At 47.0% G+C, this 14,114-nt stretch overlaps 1 long non-coding RNA gene across 1 annotated transcript; it reads right to left on the bottom strand.

The window, feature by feature from the left end:
• Positions 1 to 10,116: 10,116 nt before the first annotated feature.
• Positions 10,117 to 13,860, bottom strand: LOC106698298. The gene is made up of 2 exons (XR_001349585.1): positions 11,299 to 13,860; positions 10,117 to 10,266 (listed from the first exon to the last, which is right to left on the bottom strand). It is a non-coding gene; the product is annotated as an uncharacterized LOC106698298 (long non-coding RNA).
• Between the last annotated feature and the right edge of the window lie 254 nt (positions 13,861 to 14,114).

Raw genomic sequence — 14,114 nt, 5'->3', positions numbered from 1 at the left:
GTATTGACATACTATGACCACCGGTCCCCCCTCTGTTCACTCTCCCACCAGCCCCCACTTCCTCACTTTCTGGCTCTCCTTCTCCCTGTGTCTGCAGCCTCTCCCCTTTGCCCACTCCACTTTGGGGGCCATGCTGTCCTGCGCATGGATGTCCGGTCCTCTAAAGAAAAGCTTCATGGCTGGCTTCTACACAGGTGAGAAAACTGGGAGCTGATGGCAGTGTGCAGACTCTTCTCTGATCCGTTGCAGCTGGACATTGAACAGAAACGGGGTTTATGCTGAGGCGTGGCACGGTCTGCGGCTGCTGGAGGGAGCTGGGGTGTCCACGTCTCTGAGGACGGTTTCAAGTCCTGAGGACGGACTGTGGGCCTTTCAGAGGGAACTGGATGGAGGCAGAGAGTCAGGCCGATGGAGCGGGGGAGAGGACCTTCACTCTGCCCCGTCAGGCCTCTGCCCCTTCTCCAGCCCAGCATCTGAGAGGGAACTTGGCAGGACTGGAGGCTGCTGTTGCCTCCCTTGTCTCTGTAGAGGTGGGAAGAAGTGGGTCTAAAGACGTCCCCACTTTCCCATGGAGACCCTGGCTCTGAAGGGAAAGGCATACGATCAATATCTGTGCCATGATAGATCTTAAGCAAATGTGATTTTCCTTCAAGACCGAAGAGGCAAGCTCTCAGTTGAAAATATAGAATGGTCTGTCGGTGACGAGACAGAAAGACAGATAGTTAGAAGGCCACTGCACTTACCGCAGGCATCGTAGGACTTTTAAAAACCAAAGGCCACCATCCAGAAACTAATCAGATCAGGGGACAGGTAATCAAATACATGAAATAAAACATAGGCACTGGAAGAGCAATGGGGCCGCTGTCCTTCAGGGATGACAGAGACCTCCCTACCTTACGCAGCCGAGGCTCCAAGCTCTGAAATGTAGGCTCCTCACTCTTTTTAGGAAAAAAAAAATCCCAAAGGTTCCAGTGGCCTCACAGACCTCTGGAAGCTTCTCCCTCCCTTGGGAAGCGGGGTCTAGTTACGCAGAATGAGTTGGGGTGGGGAGATGTGCCTTCTAGCTGCCTCTCCCAGGGGAGCAAGCAGGTGTGGGCAGGCTCACCTGCCTGGGAAGCCTGTTGTGAGGAGGCGGCCGTCCCCGCTGGGAGAGGACAGCCTCAGTGGGCCGGGCCTGTGTGCGAGCGTGTGTGGATGTTAGAGAAAGGGTTGGCACCGTGCTAAAGGCACAGAAACACGCCCCTCCCCCCACAAACCCCTAACGCTATACTAGGCAATCCTGACCTGCCCGCCCATGTGAGCGCAGGGCGGTCCAGATCTGCTTGGTAGAAAAAAGGCCCTGGGCTCAAGTCCCAGCTCTGCTACCTACCAGCTGTGTGATTCCGGGCCCATCACTTAACCACTCAGACCTTTGCGTTCCTCATCTGTAATATGAGAAAAATAATTTTTATGTTGCAAAATTTGGGGGACCGTAGAATGAAACCATCCTTTACCAATTGGCAAAGGCTGCGGACAGGAGAGTTATGACTTCCTAGAGGCCCATAATGCAGACTGCCAGGTTTTAACCTCACCACACCGGTCTCCTAACTTGCAAAGCAGGGATAATAATGGTCCTACCTCATAGGTTTGTCGTGAGGATCAAACAAGTCAACACAAACACAGCACATTTAATGGTGTCTGGTCATAGCAAGTACTCAAAACACGCCAGGTGTTGCTCTACAGATCGCCTAGCACGGAGCCTGCGCTCACACCTCTGCTGTCTTTTGTCTCAGGACCAGCCCCACTATAGAGAGCCTGTCCTAGCTTGCCCTGCCTGTGGCTTCTGGCCAGTTTTGTTTTTTTACAATAAAAAAATCTGTTTTCCCCCCTAAGCTGGTCCTTCCCAGGCGTGCTGTTGCCATGGGAACCTCCAGGGGCCGCCTGGATTTGGCGGAGAAAGGGGTTGTGTATTAAAACCAAGGAATCCCGACAGTGGGCCAGCCACCACGCTAACCCCCAGAACAGATGCAGACAGTGGTGGCCACAGGGAGGAATTTATGGGGGTCAAGCCCCACCCTGCTACAGCCGGCCAGGTGGGTGAAAGCCCATGATGCAACACTCTCCACCACCAGGGCTCCATCGTCTTTGCAGAAACGGAGCTTGGTACTGAATGAGCACCATTGCTTCCTTGTGGGGCTGAACCAAACGCACGGCTTAGAATGGAGATTTATAATGGATTTTTTTACTCCTCTTTACCTTTGGGACAAAGTTCGCTGCTCCATAGTAGCATAATTAGCCTCACTTAGATGGGGAAACTGAGGCCTCAGAACACCTAAGTGACTTGCTGAAGACATTTAGTAAAATGTGGAACCTGCACCGAGAACCCAAGTCTTGCGATCTTTGTCATTACACCGAAATGCAAGGGGAGGGAGGGAAGAGGGCCCCGAGCTGGTCCCCAGAACCCGGTGCACACATTTCTCTCTCCTGGGAGGTGATTCTGAGAAGACAAAAAACAAACAAACAAAAAAACAAAACAAAAAACACTCTTCTCTCCTCCACCACTGAAATTCCACTCTTGAAAACTGAGGCAGCCATTTTTTTTTTAAAAAGAGCAAAACCGCAACCTATCAAGAGCCTTAAAGCATTTCTACACTTGGACCTCATAATTTCACTCCTAGAAATTATCCCAAGCATATCCATATACTTCCTGACCCTACAATTCTATTGTAGGAATTCATCCTAAAGAAATACTGCAATCCAACATATGCATCAAGATTTGACTCAGGAATGTCATCACAGTTTCGGCTGAAACAGCAAAATATTGGCAACAAATGAATTTTCAAAAATAGAAAATTATTCATGCAAGGTACATCTATATAAAGGATTGTAGAATAGTTTTTAATGACAAAAATATGTTGATGATATAGTTAAAGTGGGAGAAAAGCAGGTTATAAAATATGTATAGTATAATCTAATATTTATTATTAAATTAGGCAAAAAAAGAGCTGGAAGGATATTTAGCAAAATGTTTGCAAGAGTTACTTCTGGGTGGTAAAATTACAAATATTTTCCTCTTTTTAAAATTTAAAAAAAATATTTTTATTCATTTTTAGAGAGAGAGGAAGAGGAAGGAAGAGAGACAGAGAGAGAGGGAGAGAGAGAGAGAGACATGGATGTGAGAGTGGAACATAGATCGGCTGCCTCCTGCACACTCCCTCCTGGGGATGGAGCCTGCAACCTGGGCATGTGCCTTGACTGGGAATCAAACTGGCAATCTCTCGGTGCATCGGGCAATGTCCAACCAACTAAGCTACACCAGCGAGGGACTCTTCATTATTTATATCATCAACATTTTAAAAAATGACTAAGTGTGACTATTATAATTAAATCTATATAAACTTATATAAATTTAAAAGAATCTTATCCACAAAGATATACATTGCGGCATGATTTATTATACAAAAAAAACCCAGAATATATATGCCTAATAAATTATATAACATAGTGTATTGAATATTATGCAGTCATTACAATGATTATGAAGTCTGTGTAGCAATATTAAAATTTTTATGACACATTAAGTGAAAAATACCAGAAACAAAATGGAATGTGCACCATGATTTTAAGTATGTGAAGTATGTATGCAAAAGAAAATGTTTGCTTCAGTTTGGTAGGGCAAGATTATGTGTAATTTCTTCCAAAATTACCAAAATATGATTCTTGGCCTTTTCAATTAAAAATAAAAACAACTCATGGGATGATTACAATGCTAAGCCTTGGGGCCTATTTTGGAAACTATTCTAGAGAAATTAGTGCAGAGTTCTGACATCCCTTAATCAGTCCTTACCTCATTCATCCATTGAATGTGTTAATAAACAGAGTATTGTTATTATTTATTGAATACCTACCATGTGTATACATATCTCATTTCTAACTTGCACACTAACTCTGTAAGATAAGTGCTTAGGACTTTGTTCCTTCCAAGTAATCCAGTCTAGCTATTTAAGAAAATATTTTTTATCATTTTGACTTTAAGGATCCAGGGGTTTCTGCCAGGCTCAGGGCAGCTGGTCTCAGTCAGTCACTGGAAGCCAGATGTCCAACAAACAAGACTCTTTCTCTCTTTCTTTATGCTGACCAGCTTTCTCTGCTTCTCATCCTCACAGGAATATACGGCTCCTGGCAGCCTTGGGTCTCTGCTCCATCCAGCACAGGAGAGACGCTGGTATGACTCTCTCTGGATCCCAACCCCTAATTCAGGAGGTAGGACCGAGGGTCCAGCTGGGATCAGGTGTTCACTTCTGACCCAGTTATCTGTCAGGAGTGGGTCATATCGGTGAAAACAGGGCTGCCAGGAACCACCACTGTTCACAAATAGGGAAGAAAGGACAGTTCCCAGAAAAAGTACATGAGAGTGGGTAGGTAGAGGCGGTGAGGTAGTTGAAAAGGAAAAGCAATATATGCCAGACATAGCAGGTTTTATTATTTCTCTTTCTACGGCTGAGGGAGGACGCTGAGGCTCAGAGAGGTTAGTCATCAGGCTTAAGGTCAGACCTTCAGCTCAGAAACAACAGAGCTGGAATTCAAACCCGGCCTGCTTCTCTTGGGAGTCCACTCTGTCACACCACCACACACATTTACTCAACATCAAGTTAGTCAGACTAGGAGTGTTCTAGACAGAGGGACTGGAGACAAAGGCCTGGAGACAAACAGGGACTGTGGGCCTAAGGAGCTGAAAGGAAGAAGTCTAGTGGGGTTGGAGCACAAAGACGAAGGAGGGCTGTGGAAAGAGATGTGAGCAGAGTTGTGGGCCTGTTCAGATCAGGCAATAAGGGCCTATTGATAAGGAGTTTGGAATTTCAGCTGAGGGCAGGGGCATTCAGTGGAGAGCATTGTGGAATATTGATTTGTATCTTAGAGGAACTTCTCCAGCTTCACGGTGAAGGATGAACTGAAGAGGCTATGGATGCAGGAGACTAGGCGGAGGTTCCACTAACCTAAGTGAGAGATGCTGGTGGCTGGGTAGGGATGGAGAGAGGTGATCAAGCTGGAGAGATAATTTGGAGATAGAATAGACAAGACTTTGTGTTTGACTGATAAACCATGAACAAATCTCATATGATTGCTTGAATAGTAATATCCTCTGAACATCAGAGATGCAGCAGGTTTGAGGTGACAGGTAACAAGTTCTGTGTTGGGCGTGATGAATGTGGGGTGCCTGGGAGACACCTCAGGCGCCTTCCAGAAGCAGCTGGGTCTTGAGGTTGAGCTCAAGAGGGAGGTGTGGGCTGGAGACACGGATGTAAGCATTAGAGTCAAGGTGTGAAGAGCTCACCTAGGAGGCACATGCAGGTGGAGAAGGGGGCCTCGGACAGAACTGGGAACACCAGCATTTACAGGAGGAGCCTACAAGGAAGTCTGAGAAGGAGTTCTGGGAGAGGCAGGAGGGAGGCCCGCAGTGAATGTCAGGAAAGCCGTGGTGGAAGTGACTAGCAGTCAAATGTTGCCCAAAGGTCAAATAAGGACTGGGCTCCTCAACAAGAAGGCCAGTGGTAACCCCGAAGAGATCAGTTCCCATGGCAGTGCCAGGAACAGTGGGCTGGGGAGTGAGTGGGAGGTAAGGAAACAGAGACTTTCCCAATAAATGTGACCCTGAGGGGGAAGGAGATTAAAGTGGTTGGAAGGGGAGTGGAGCTTTTGTTTGCAGCAAGTTCATGCCCTGGTGGGAAGGGCCTGATGAAGGGTGAGCTGAGGTTCATTCAGAAGCGTGAAGGGTCATTAAGACCCAAGAACCTGAAAGGGGGGCATGAGGGGGAGATGTGGGTGTGGGTGAGTTTATAGGTATGGTTTGACTCAGCATTTGAGAGCATCCTGGGACTTCCATTTTCTCGATGAAGCGAAAGGCAAAATAAGTGGAGATCTGAGAGTCACAGCCCTCTCATGTAGACAACTGTGATAAATCTGTTTTTACCTCAATATTATGCAATCAAATTCTGAAATACAAGTGTAAATCTGGAAGAATTGTGGGAAGACAAGTTTGAATTAGTGGATATTGGTTTAAAAAAAAAAGAAGGAAAACAAGTAATTTTATTCATTTCAGGTACATACAGTAACATAAAATATTACCTCCTGGTTGAGAAAGAATCATTTGTAATTAGCATAAAAACTGTTTGGAATGTAAATTAGTTTTTCAGAAGTACTTGACTATGCTTAAAAACAGTACTTTAGTATTTTAAGAATCCCCTTGTGGGGTGAAAACCACATTATAGTTATTTTCGGGCCTTGTTAAGTCTGCTTGAATGTAGTTAAAAAAAATTTTTTTTCTGAAAAAGATACCGGCTACATCAGAAAACAGTTTCTGGCAAAGGTAAGATTGTGCAACTGTGTACTGCACAGGCTCTTTCCAAAGGCCATTTCCACCAGAGAGCAGATCTGATTGCGGGAGATTGTTACTAAGGGAACAGTGGGGCGTGAATATAAATTTCATTTCACAAAAGACCTAAGTAATGTATTGATCCAACGGGAGCAGCCAGTGAGTGCAGGACGAGGAGCCTTTTCCTAATTGAAAATACACACGTGTAATACACACATTCGGATGCAATCATCGGCTTTCACCTTGCCCTGCAAATCTCTCCTTTTTAGCTGCTGCCCAGATGAGCAGACCAGGGAGATTAGACAGCCAGGAGCTGGGGAGAGGTACCGCCTTTCTCTCCTCTCACTAGATGGAGGAACAACTTGGCAGTGTTGACACCAAGCTGGCCTGTAGCTCTGCACAAGGGACGCTGTGAACGCTATCAATGAGGACAGCATACTATTATTAGTATTAGTATTATTTTTTAAAAATATTTTTTATTGATTTCAGAGACGAAGGGAGAGGGAGAGAGAGATAGAAACATCAATGAGAGAGAATCATTTCATTGATTGGCTGCCTCCTGCACACCCCACGCTGGGGATCAAGCCTGCTACCTGGGCATGTGCCATGACTAGGAATCAAACTGTGACCTCCTGGTTCATAGGTTGACGCTTAACCACGGAGTCACGCTGATTGGGCAGTATTCGCATTATTATTTATTGAACAGCAATTTTGGCCCAACACGCGATTGATTCCTCACAACCACCACTTCGGGATGAGGAAGCTGAGGAGTCTGTGCTGTTTCATGCCCAGGATCGTGAGCGGGTATGTGGCTGAGTCAGGACTCAAACTCTGCAGTCCTTGGTCCTGTCTTCTCTTCTTCCCCTGGTATGGGCCTCAGGTTAATCACGTGGTAGCATGCTATCACCACTGGCCTGTGCAAGCCGGCAAGGCCCTTCTCAGATTATTTTTTACCTCTTCCTCCAATCCCCTTTCCAATCTCTATCCACCTTGTCCCCCTCACCCCGCAGTTACTCCAGTGTGCTTGCTTGTGTCCTTTAATACGTGCTAAACCTGATGAAGAGTGTAGTGTTGTTTTGAATACATATGCGTTCTATTATTCATTTGTGTGTGTGTGGTAAGAACACTGGACATAGGCCGACCCTCAGCCTATTTTGCAGCACACATTACAGTACTTTAACTCTAGGCTCTATGCTGCACAGTAGATCCCTAGAACTTACTCATCTTGTAGAGCTGAAACGTTGTACCGCTTGACTAATACCACCCCATTTCCACCTCCCGCCAGCCCTGGCAACCACCCTTCTATTTTCTGCTTCGATGAGTCTGACTAGTTTAGAGTCCTCGTGTAACTGGTATCATGCAGAATTTGTCCTTCTGTATTTGACTTATTTCACTTAGCTTGATGTCCCCCAGGTTCATCTATGTTGTCACAAATTTCTTTTGTTTTAAATATTAAAATTAATTAAAGGCTGAATACCATACCACTGTACGTCTGTACCACATTTTCTTTATCCTTCGCCTGCTGATGGACATTTAATTTGTTTCCATATCCTGGCTACTGTGAGCCATGGTGCAATGAACATAAGAGTGCAGCGATTTCTTTGGGATCCTGATTTCAATTCCTTTGGATATATATCCAGCAGCGGGATTGCTGGATCATATAGTAGCTCTATTACGCATTCTAAATTTATATAAAAGGGATTGTGCTATAAGCCTCATTCCCTTTTTGCCAGTCAATTCTATATTTTGAAGCTCTCTCCGTGTTGCTGTATGGATATCCATGTGCTGTGTGGTTCATTGCTTCTGGATGATATAGCATTCTGAAATATTGTCCACACATTTTACCTATCCGTTCCTCCGGGGAAGGGCACCAAGGCTGTCCCCAGCTCCCTGCTCTCACAAGCCGCACTGTGCTGAACTCCCTCACGCTTGTCCCTTGTGGACTCGATGAGAATTTCTCTGAGATATGAACTCAGATATGGCTTCACGAGGTCAAATCACACAGGCTTACCCACGTGCACTAAGGCATGCTACAAAGGTTATATTGGTTTTGCCCAGCCAGTGTGACTCAGTGGTTGAGTGTCAACCTATAACCAGGAGGTCACAGTTCGATTCCCAGTCAGGGCACATGCCTGGGTTGCCGGCTTGATCCCCAGTGTGGGGCGTGCAGGAGGCAGCTGATGAATGATTCTATCTCATCACTGATGTTTCTATCTCTCTCTCCTTCCCCCTTCCTCTAGGAAATCAATAAAAATATATTTAAAAAATAAAAAGGCTGTATCAGTTTATACTTGTACAAGGACTGCACAAGAGGCCCAATCGCCCCACATCCTTGCCAATACTTGGCATTGCTCACTTTTCTAATTTTGCCATTTTGATGGATGCTAGTTGTTATGTCATTTAAATGTGCATTTCTCTGATTGCTAGTGAGCTTGAGCATTCCTTTCTATACTTGTTAGTCATTTGGGCTTCCTTTTTGTGTGAATTGACTCATGTCTTTTGGCCATTATTTAAATTGGGGGGGGCTCGTCTTGATTTGTGTTTCTCATATATTGTAGATATTAATGCCTTAACAGTTTTAGGGATTGCAAATATCTCCTTTTGGTCTACCATCTAGTTATTCATTTTATTAACTCATTAATGTTAAATGTATTTATGGTGTATAGTAGAAGAGTGACTTGATATCATTATATCCATATATTTCTTTGTTTTGCAGTTTGTTTCAAGGGTCTTGTTGAAGTCTTTTCCCACCCCTAGGTCACAGGATGTTCTCTTATATTTTCTTTTATTAGCCTTACAGTTTTGCCTTTCTTTTTTTTGGTGTTGTTAATCCTCACCTGAGGATATTTTTTTCCATTGATTTTTAGAGAGAGTGGAGGGAAGGGAGGGAGGCAGGGAGGGAGAGAGAGAGAAACATCAATGTGAGAGAGGCACATCGACTGGCACATTTCCCTCGGTCCCCTCCCCCCCCAAACCACTGTGCCCTTTAACCATTATCTTCACTAATTTTTGATGCCACCTTTTTCCCATTTCAGTTTTCAGGTGAACGCAGACCTAAGTTCTTTATTCTGTTCCACTTATCCATTTGTTTTTGTCCATTTGTCTGGTATTATTCTACTTCTATTATTATCGCTTGTCTTATGTCTTATTACCTGCTAGGGCAAGGCTTCCCTCTTTCGCTTCTTCAAAATGAACTTGGCCAAATTCACATATCCTTTGACCCCAGAATTCCACTTTTTAAAAGTTATCGTACAGATACCCTTGAACTAAGCAGAACTATGTACATACAATTTTAGTCACTGCAGCATTATTTCTAAATTAAAAACTTCCCAAAACAGGAGACTGGTTTAATTATGGTACATCAAGTAGAATACTATGTTGTTGTTTAAAAGAAAGAACGTTCTATCTGCTGATATGGAAAGATCTTCAAGATACATTATTAAGTGAACAATGTAAGGTGTAGAATAGTGTATAGAATAGGCTACTTGTATATAAAAGGTGGGAGGGACAAGGCTCCCTATTCAAATTCACTTATATACACATAAAGACAGTCTGAAGGGACAGGAACATAAGAAACTAAGACTAATGGTGTTTGGGGGGTTAGGGAACCTGGGCAGATGGGAGACAAGGCTGGGAGGAAGGGGTTTCATTGTCTGCCTTTGAGTCATTTATTTTTGAATCATGAGAGTGTATAACTTATTCAAAAAGTAACCTAAAATAAGGAAAAAATGGCTTAGCTCCTCATGAATTTATATTCCTCTATATAACATTTAGAACAAATTTATTGAATTACTAAAAAAAAAAAAACCCCACCAAAAACCTCGCCTGGAACCTTGACTAGGACGAAACCTTTGTCTCTTCACCACTCGGCTCCTTCCATCAGGTATCAGTAGCGCAATGGCAGAGATGAGGGCCTGAAGCCAGGAGAAAGCCCAGTCAGGTGGTAACCAGGACTGAGAACAGTGAAGAGTTCATGCCCTGACAGTTTGGCTCAGTGGATAGAGCGTCGGCCCGTGGCCTGAAGGGTCCTGGGTTCTATTCCTGTCAAGGGCATGTACCTTGCTTTTGGGCTCGATCCCCAGTAGGGGGCGTGCATGAAGCAGCTGGTTGGTGTTTCTCATTGATGTTTCTAACTCTCTATCCCTCTCCCTTCCTCTCTGTAAAAATTCAACAAAAATCCTATATAATAAAAGCCTAATATGCTAAGTGTCCAACCGTTTGTTCAACCATTTGACCAGTCACTATGATGCGCACTGACCACCAGGGGGCAAACGCTCCAACCGGTAGGTTAGCTTGCAGCTGGGGTCCGGCCAATGGGGACTGGGCAAGACAGACCAGACACGTCCTGAAACCCTCCTGCGATCCTTCCCTGGCCCGATCGTGCACCAGTGGGGTCCCTCAGCCTGGCCTGTGCCCTCTCGCAATCGGGGACCCCTTGGGGGATGTCCGAAGGCCAGGCCCAGGGACCCCGCCAGTGCACAAATCCGGGCACCAGGCCTCTAGTTTATATATAAAAAACGAATTCAGGCCCTAACTGGTTTGGCTCAGTGGATAGAGCAACGGCCTGCGGACTGAAGGGTCCCAGGTTCGATTCTGGTCAAGGGCATGTACCTTGGTTGCGGGCACATCCCCAGTAGGAGGTGTGCAGAAGGCAGCTGATCGATGTTTCTCTCTCATCGATGTTTCTAACTCTCTATCCCTCTCCCTTCCTCTCTGTGAAAAATCAATAAAATATATTTAAAAAAAAAACACGAATTCAGGAGAAAGTCTCCAACTTGTATAGGGCTACTGGTTTCCTTTTAAACAATGGCCATTTAGAACCATCTATCCCACTTCTTTCTGTGTGCAAAACTGTTGTATTGAGGGACTAATTTGGGGGAAGAGGGAAAAAGGAGTATCAGATATAAGCCTTTAAAGAACCTCTCCGTGAGCAATGACTACTGTACCTGCAGCACAAGTGTCCGGCGAAGCCTCATCACACACCCGGTGGCAGGTTATTGTAACTGCAGGCCGAGCGCTTGAGAACTCTGGAGCTGAGCTTACAAGTCCAAACCCAAGAAGGAAAGCCGGACATGCTTCACAAACTTGTTTATTTTCTTTATTTTTCTAAACATCAGTCCAGTTCTTGTCCTGAAGGATCATAGATCCAAATGAGTAGAGTCGAAATTAATGAGATTTTCCCGTAATGAGCCTGAGACTAAAATTATGGAAAATTCACTAATTATAGACTGCAACCACCTAACCACGACTTGGACCCAGGTCTCTGGGGGAGAGAGAGGGAGGGGAGACGGAAAGTGGTAGGTGAAACCTGTGCCTGACCATTCTTCCTTCCTCTTGCCCCAGCCCTTTCCCCTGGGCTTGGTGGCCTCCTAGCGCCCAGGGCTTCCTGCCTCTGAGCTCCTAACTCGCCCTCCCCCACCTGGGCCCTACTTCTAAGGACTGTGTGAGGCTAAATTCCTGGAAGCTACAAAGTAGGGCTCAAGAGGAGGTGGGGGACATGTTTTCTCCTGGCTTCTGGGAAGCAGTGGGGGAGGGGAGCTGGGAGAAGGAAGAGGGTAGTCAAGGCAGACAAAATGCCCATTATACCCCAAGCCCGTCAATTTCCTTTTTTCATCTCTTTATCAGTGTTTGTGACTGAGCTTCTTATCAACAGGAAACGCCTGCCTAAGGGGATGAGGCAGGTCCAGGGGGACTGGACGCCAGGGACCGGGAATTCTGGGTAATGCATTGCTGGTGTCCAGCCTGACCAAGTAGCCTTCTGCTTCCCAGGACCCAGTATGGCTCCCAGGCTTTTTGCCGAGGCACCTGGTGAATCCTTAGGAAGACGGCACACCAGACAGGCCCCGAGGCTGAAGGGTTGGAGGGAGCCCTGGGTGGGGCTCCAGGCCTAGCCCTCTTGGGCCAAGGACAGGTCATCAAACAGCTCAGGCTATGACATGAGCATTGCCCTTGCCCCTAAAATCCACCAAAGCCCCTCTTTTCTAGCTGAGAGGCCAAGTGCTGCGACAAGTTCTCAGACGACTTAGAGGCAGTCACCCACGGGCCCTTCTAGTGTGTTTGCCTCAAGCCCTCCGAGGATGGTGCCTGTGCTGGGCATCCAGGCCTGGGACAATCAGGGGCTGGGCACAGACTTCTGAACGAAGGGGAGCAGGGGGCTCTAGCATTGGTTGACCTCCTACTGTGTGCCAGGTGCTTTACAAACATGGATCGTCGGGTTAGGATACTGGTCTTCCAGATGGGGTTCCCAGGAGAGGGAGGGACTAGGGGTCAGATTTCCCATGAGATTAAAGTCAAATGTTAGTGCTGAAAATAAATGCCCACGAGGGATGTCTGGGCCAAGCAAAGCCTTATGGGTGGCGGATAGGAACAGGTTTATCTAGACGTCTCTGTATGGGAACTGGCTGTTCTCCTAGCAGGAGAGGTGGGAAAGGTTTGTGTAGAACAGAGGATGGGCCACCTTGTGGCTGGCTCCTCGCTGCCCTCTGCCTACCAGTTGCCCTGAGCAGCCACATTCTGCCTTCGGTGATGGCGGTAATAAAGGAAATTCCAGTGTGCCTCTTGCCCTGTCCCCGTGTCTCCCTGGACAACCCACTCTCCCCTCACCCTACCACTGGCTCCTGCAGCGGGGATCTAGGTCAGTAGGAGTGGGTGGGTGAGGAAGAACAGAGAAGAGACTCATCCAGACGTGACACCCTGCAGGGCAGCAGCGACAACACTTTAACCTGGAAACTGCCTGAAAATAGACTGTGTCTACGACATTATGCAAATCATATGCAAAGTCGAGAAACCCTCTGTCTCTATTTCTAGCAAACTGAATGTGGCCCTGATGGAAGCAGCTCCTTCCAAGAGTCGCCCACCCAGAGCGACGACTGCGCAGCTAGCATCAGTCCCGCCCTGGGAGACTGGACTCGGGACATGCACCCCGCCACGCCCCTCCCAGGGCTCGGGCTTTTAGGCATGAGGCCTTTGCCATCTCTGGGTCTGATCATCTTGATGTGAGTAAGGATATGGGGGAAGCAGAACATGCTTCTTGAAGGCTGATGTGAGGCAGGACTGAGGGAGAAAGTGACCTTGAGGGCCTGGGTACTGCGAGGGGGCCGGGGTGGTCCCCAACGTCAAAGCTCATGCTCCAGGGACCACCGTCACCCCCACTTGGGCATGTTACAGACACTCATCATCCCTTAGGGAGGGTCCCCACAGGTGATCCCCTCCCTCTTTGTAGAGGTGAGAACATTGGAACCTGGGACTCCCAGGAAAACAGGGCAAAACTGCAAAGAAATGAACGGTTTTCTTTCTTTTAAAGGCAGACAGGTTCCCTGAGGCTCCACTCAGAGACGGGGCTCGCACAGGTGACCCCCCAAGAACTCTTCTAACCCTGGAGGGCGATGAGCCAATCTCCTTTCCCAGATCCCAGCCAGACTTCTGGTAACTCCTCTCTGCAGTTTTCCTCCTGCCTTTCTTCCCACTCTGCAACCAGTGTGGACATCAGGTGGGGAGGTAAGGATGGGGGGGGGAGAGGGGGCGGGGGGGGCGGGGGGGGGGGAAGGCTGCCCTTGTCGGATGCCAGGAATACCCTCACTTCCCCAGAGCCGGTCTGGGAGGTGCCCTGGGAAGGAGGGTACGCACTGTATGTTGTTTGGACTCCACATACACATGCTCCAGGCACGAGGCCCACTGGGGGGGGGGGGCTGCAGGAGTAGGGGAGACCTCTGTGGTAAAAGGAATTGGGGTGCCCTTTCTGTACATTCCAGGCAAGGTGGAG

The sequence above is a fragment of the Myotis lucifugus genome, unplaced genomic scaffold (assembly GCF_000147115.1).
Source record: "Myotis lucifugus unplaced genomic scaffold, Myoluc2.0 scaffold_160, whole genome shotgun sequence".
Lineage (NCBI taxonomy): Eukaryota > Metazoa > Chordata > Mammalia > Chiroptera > Vespertilionidae > Myotis > Myotis lucifugus.
This window is presented reverse-complemented; position numbering and strand designations above follow the sequence as displayed.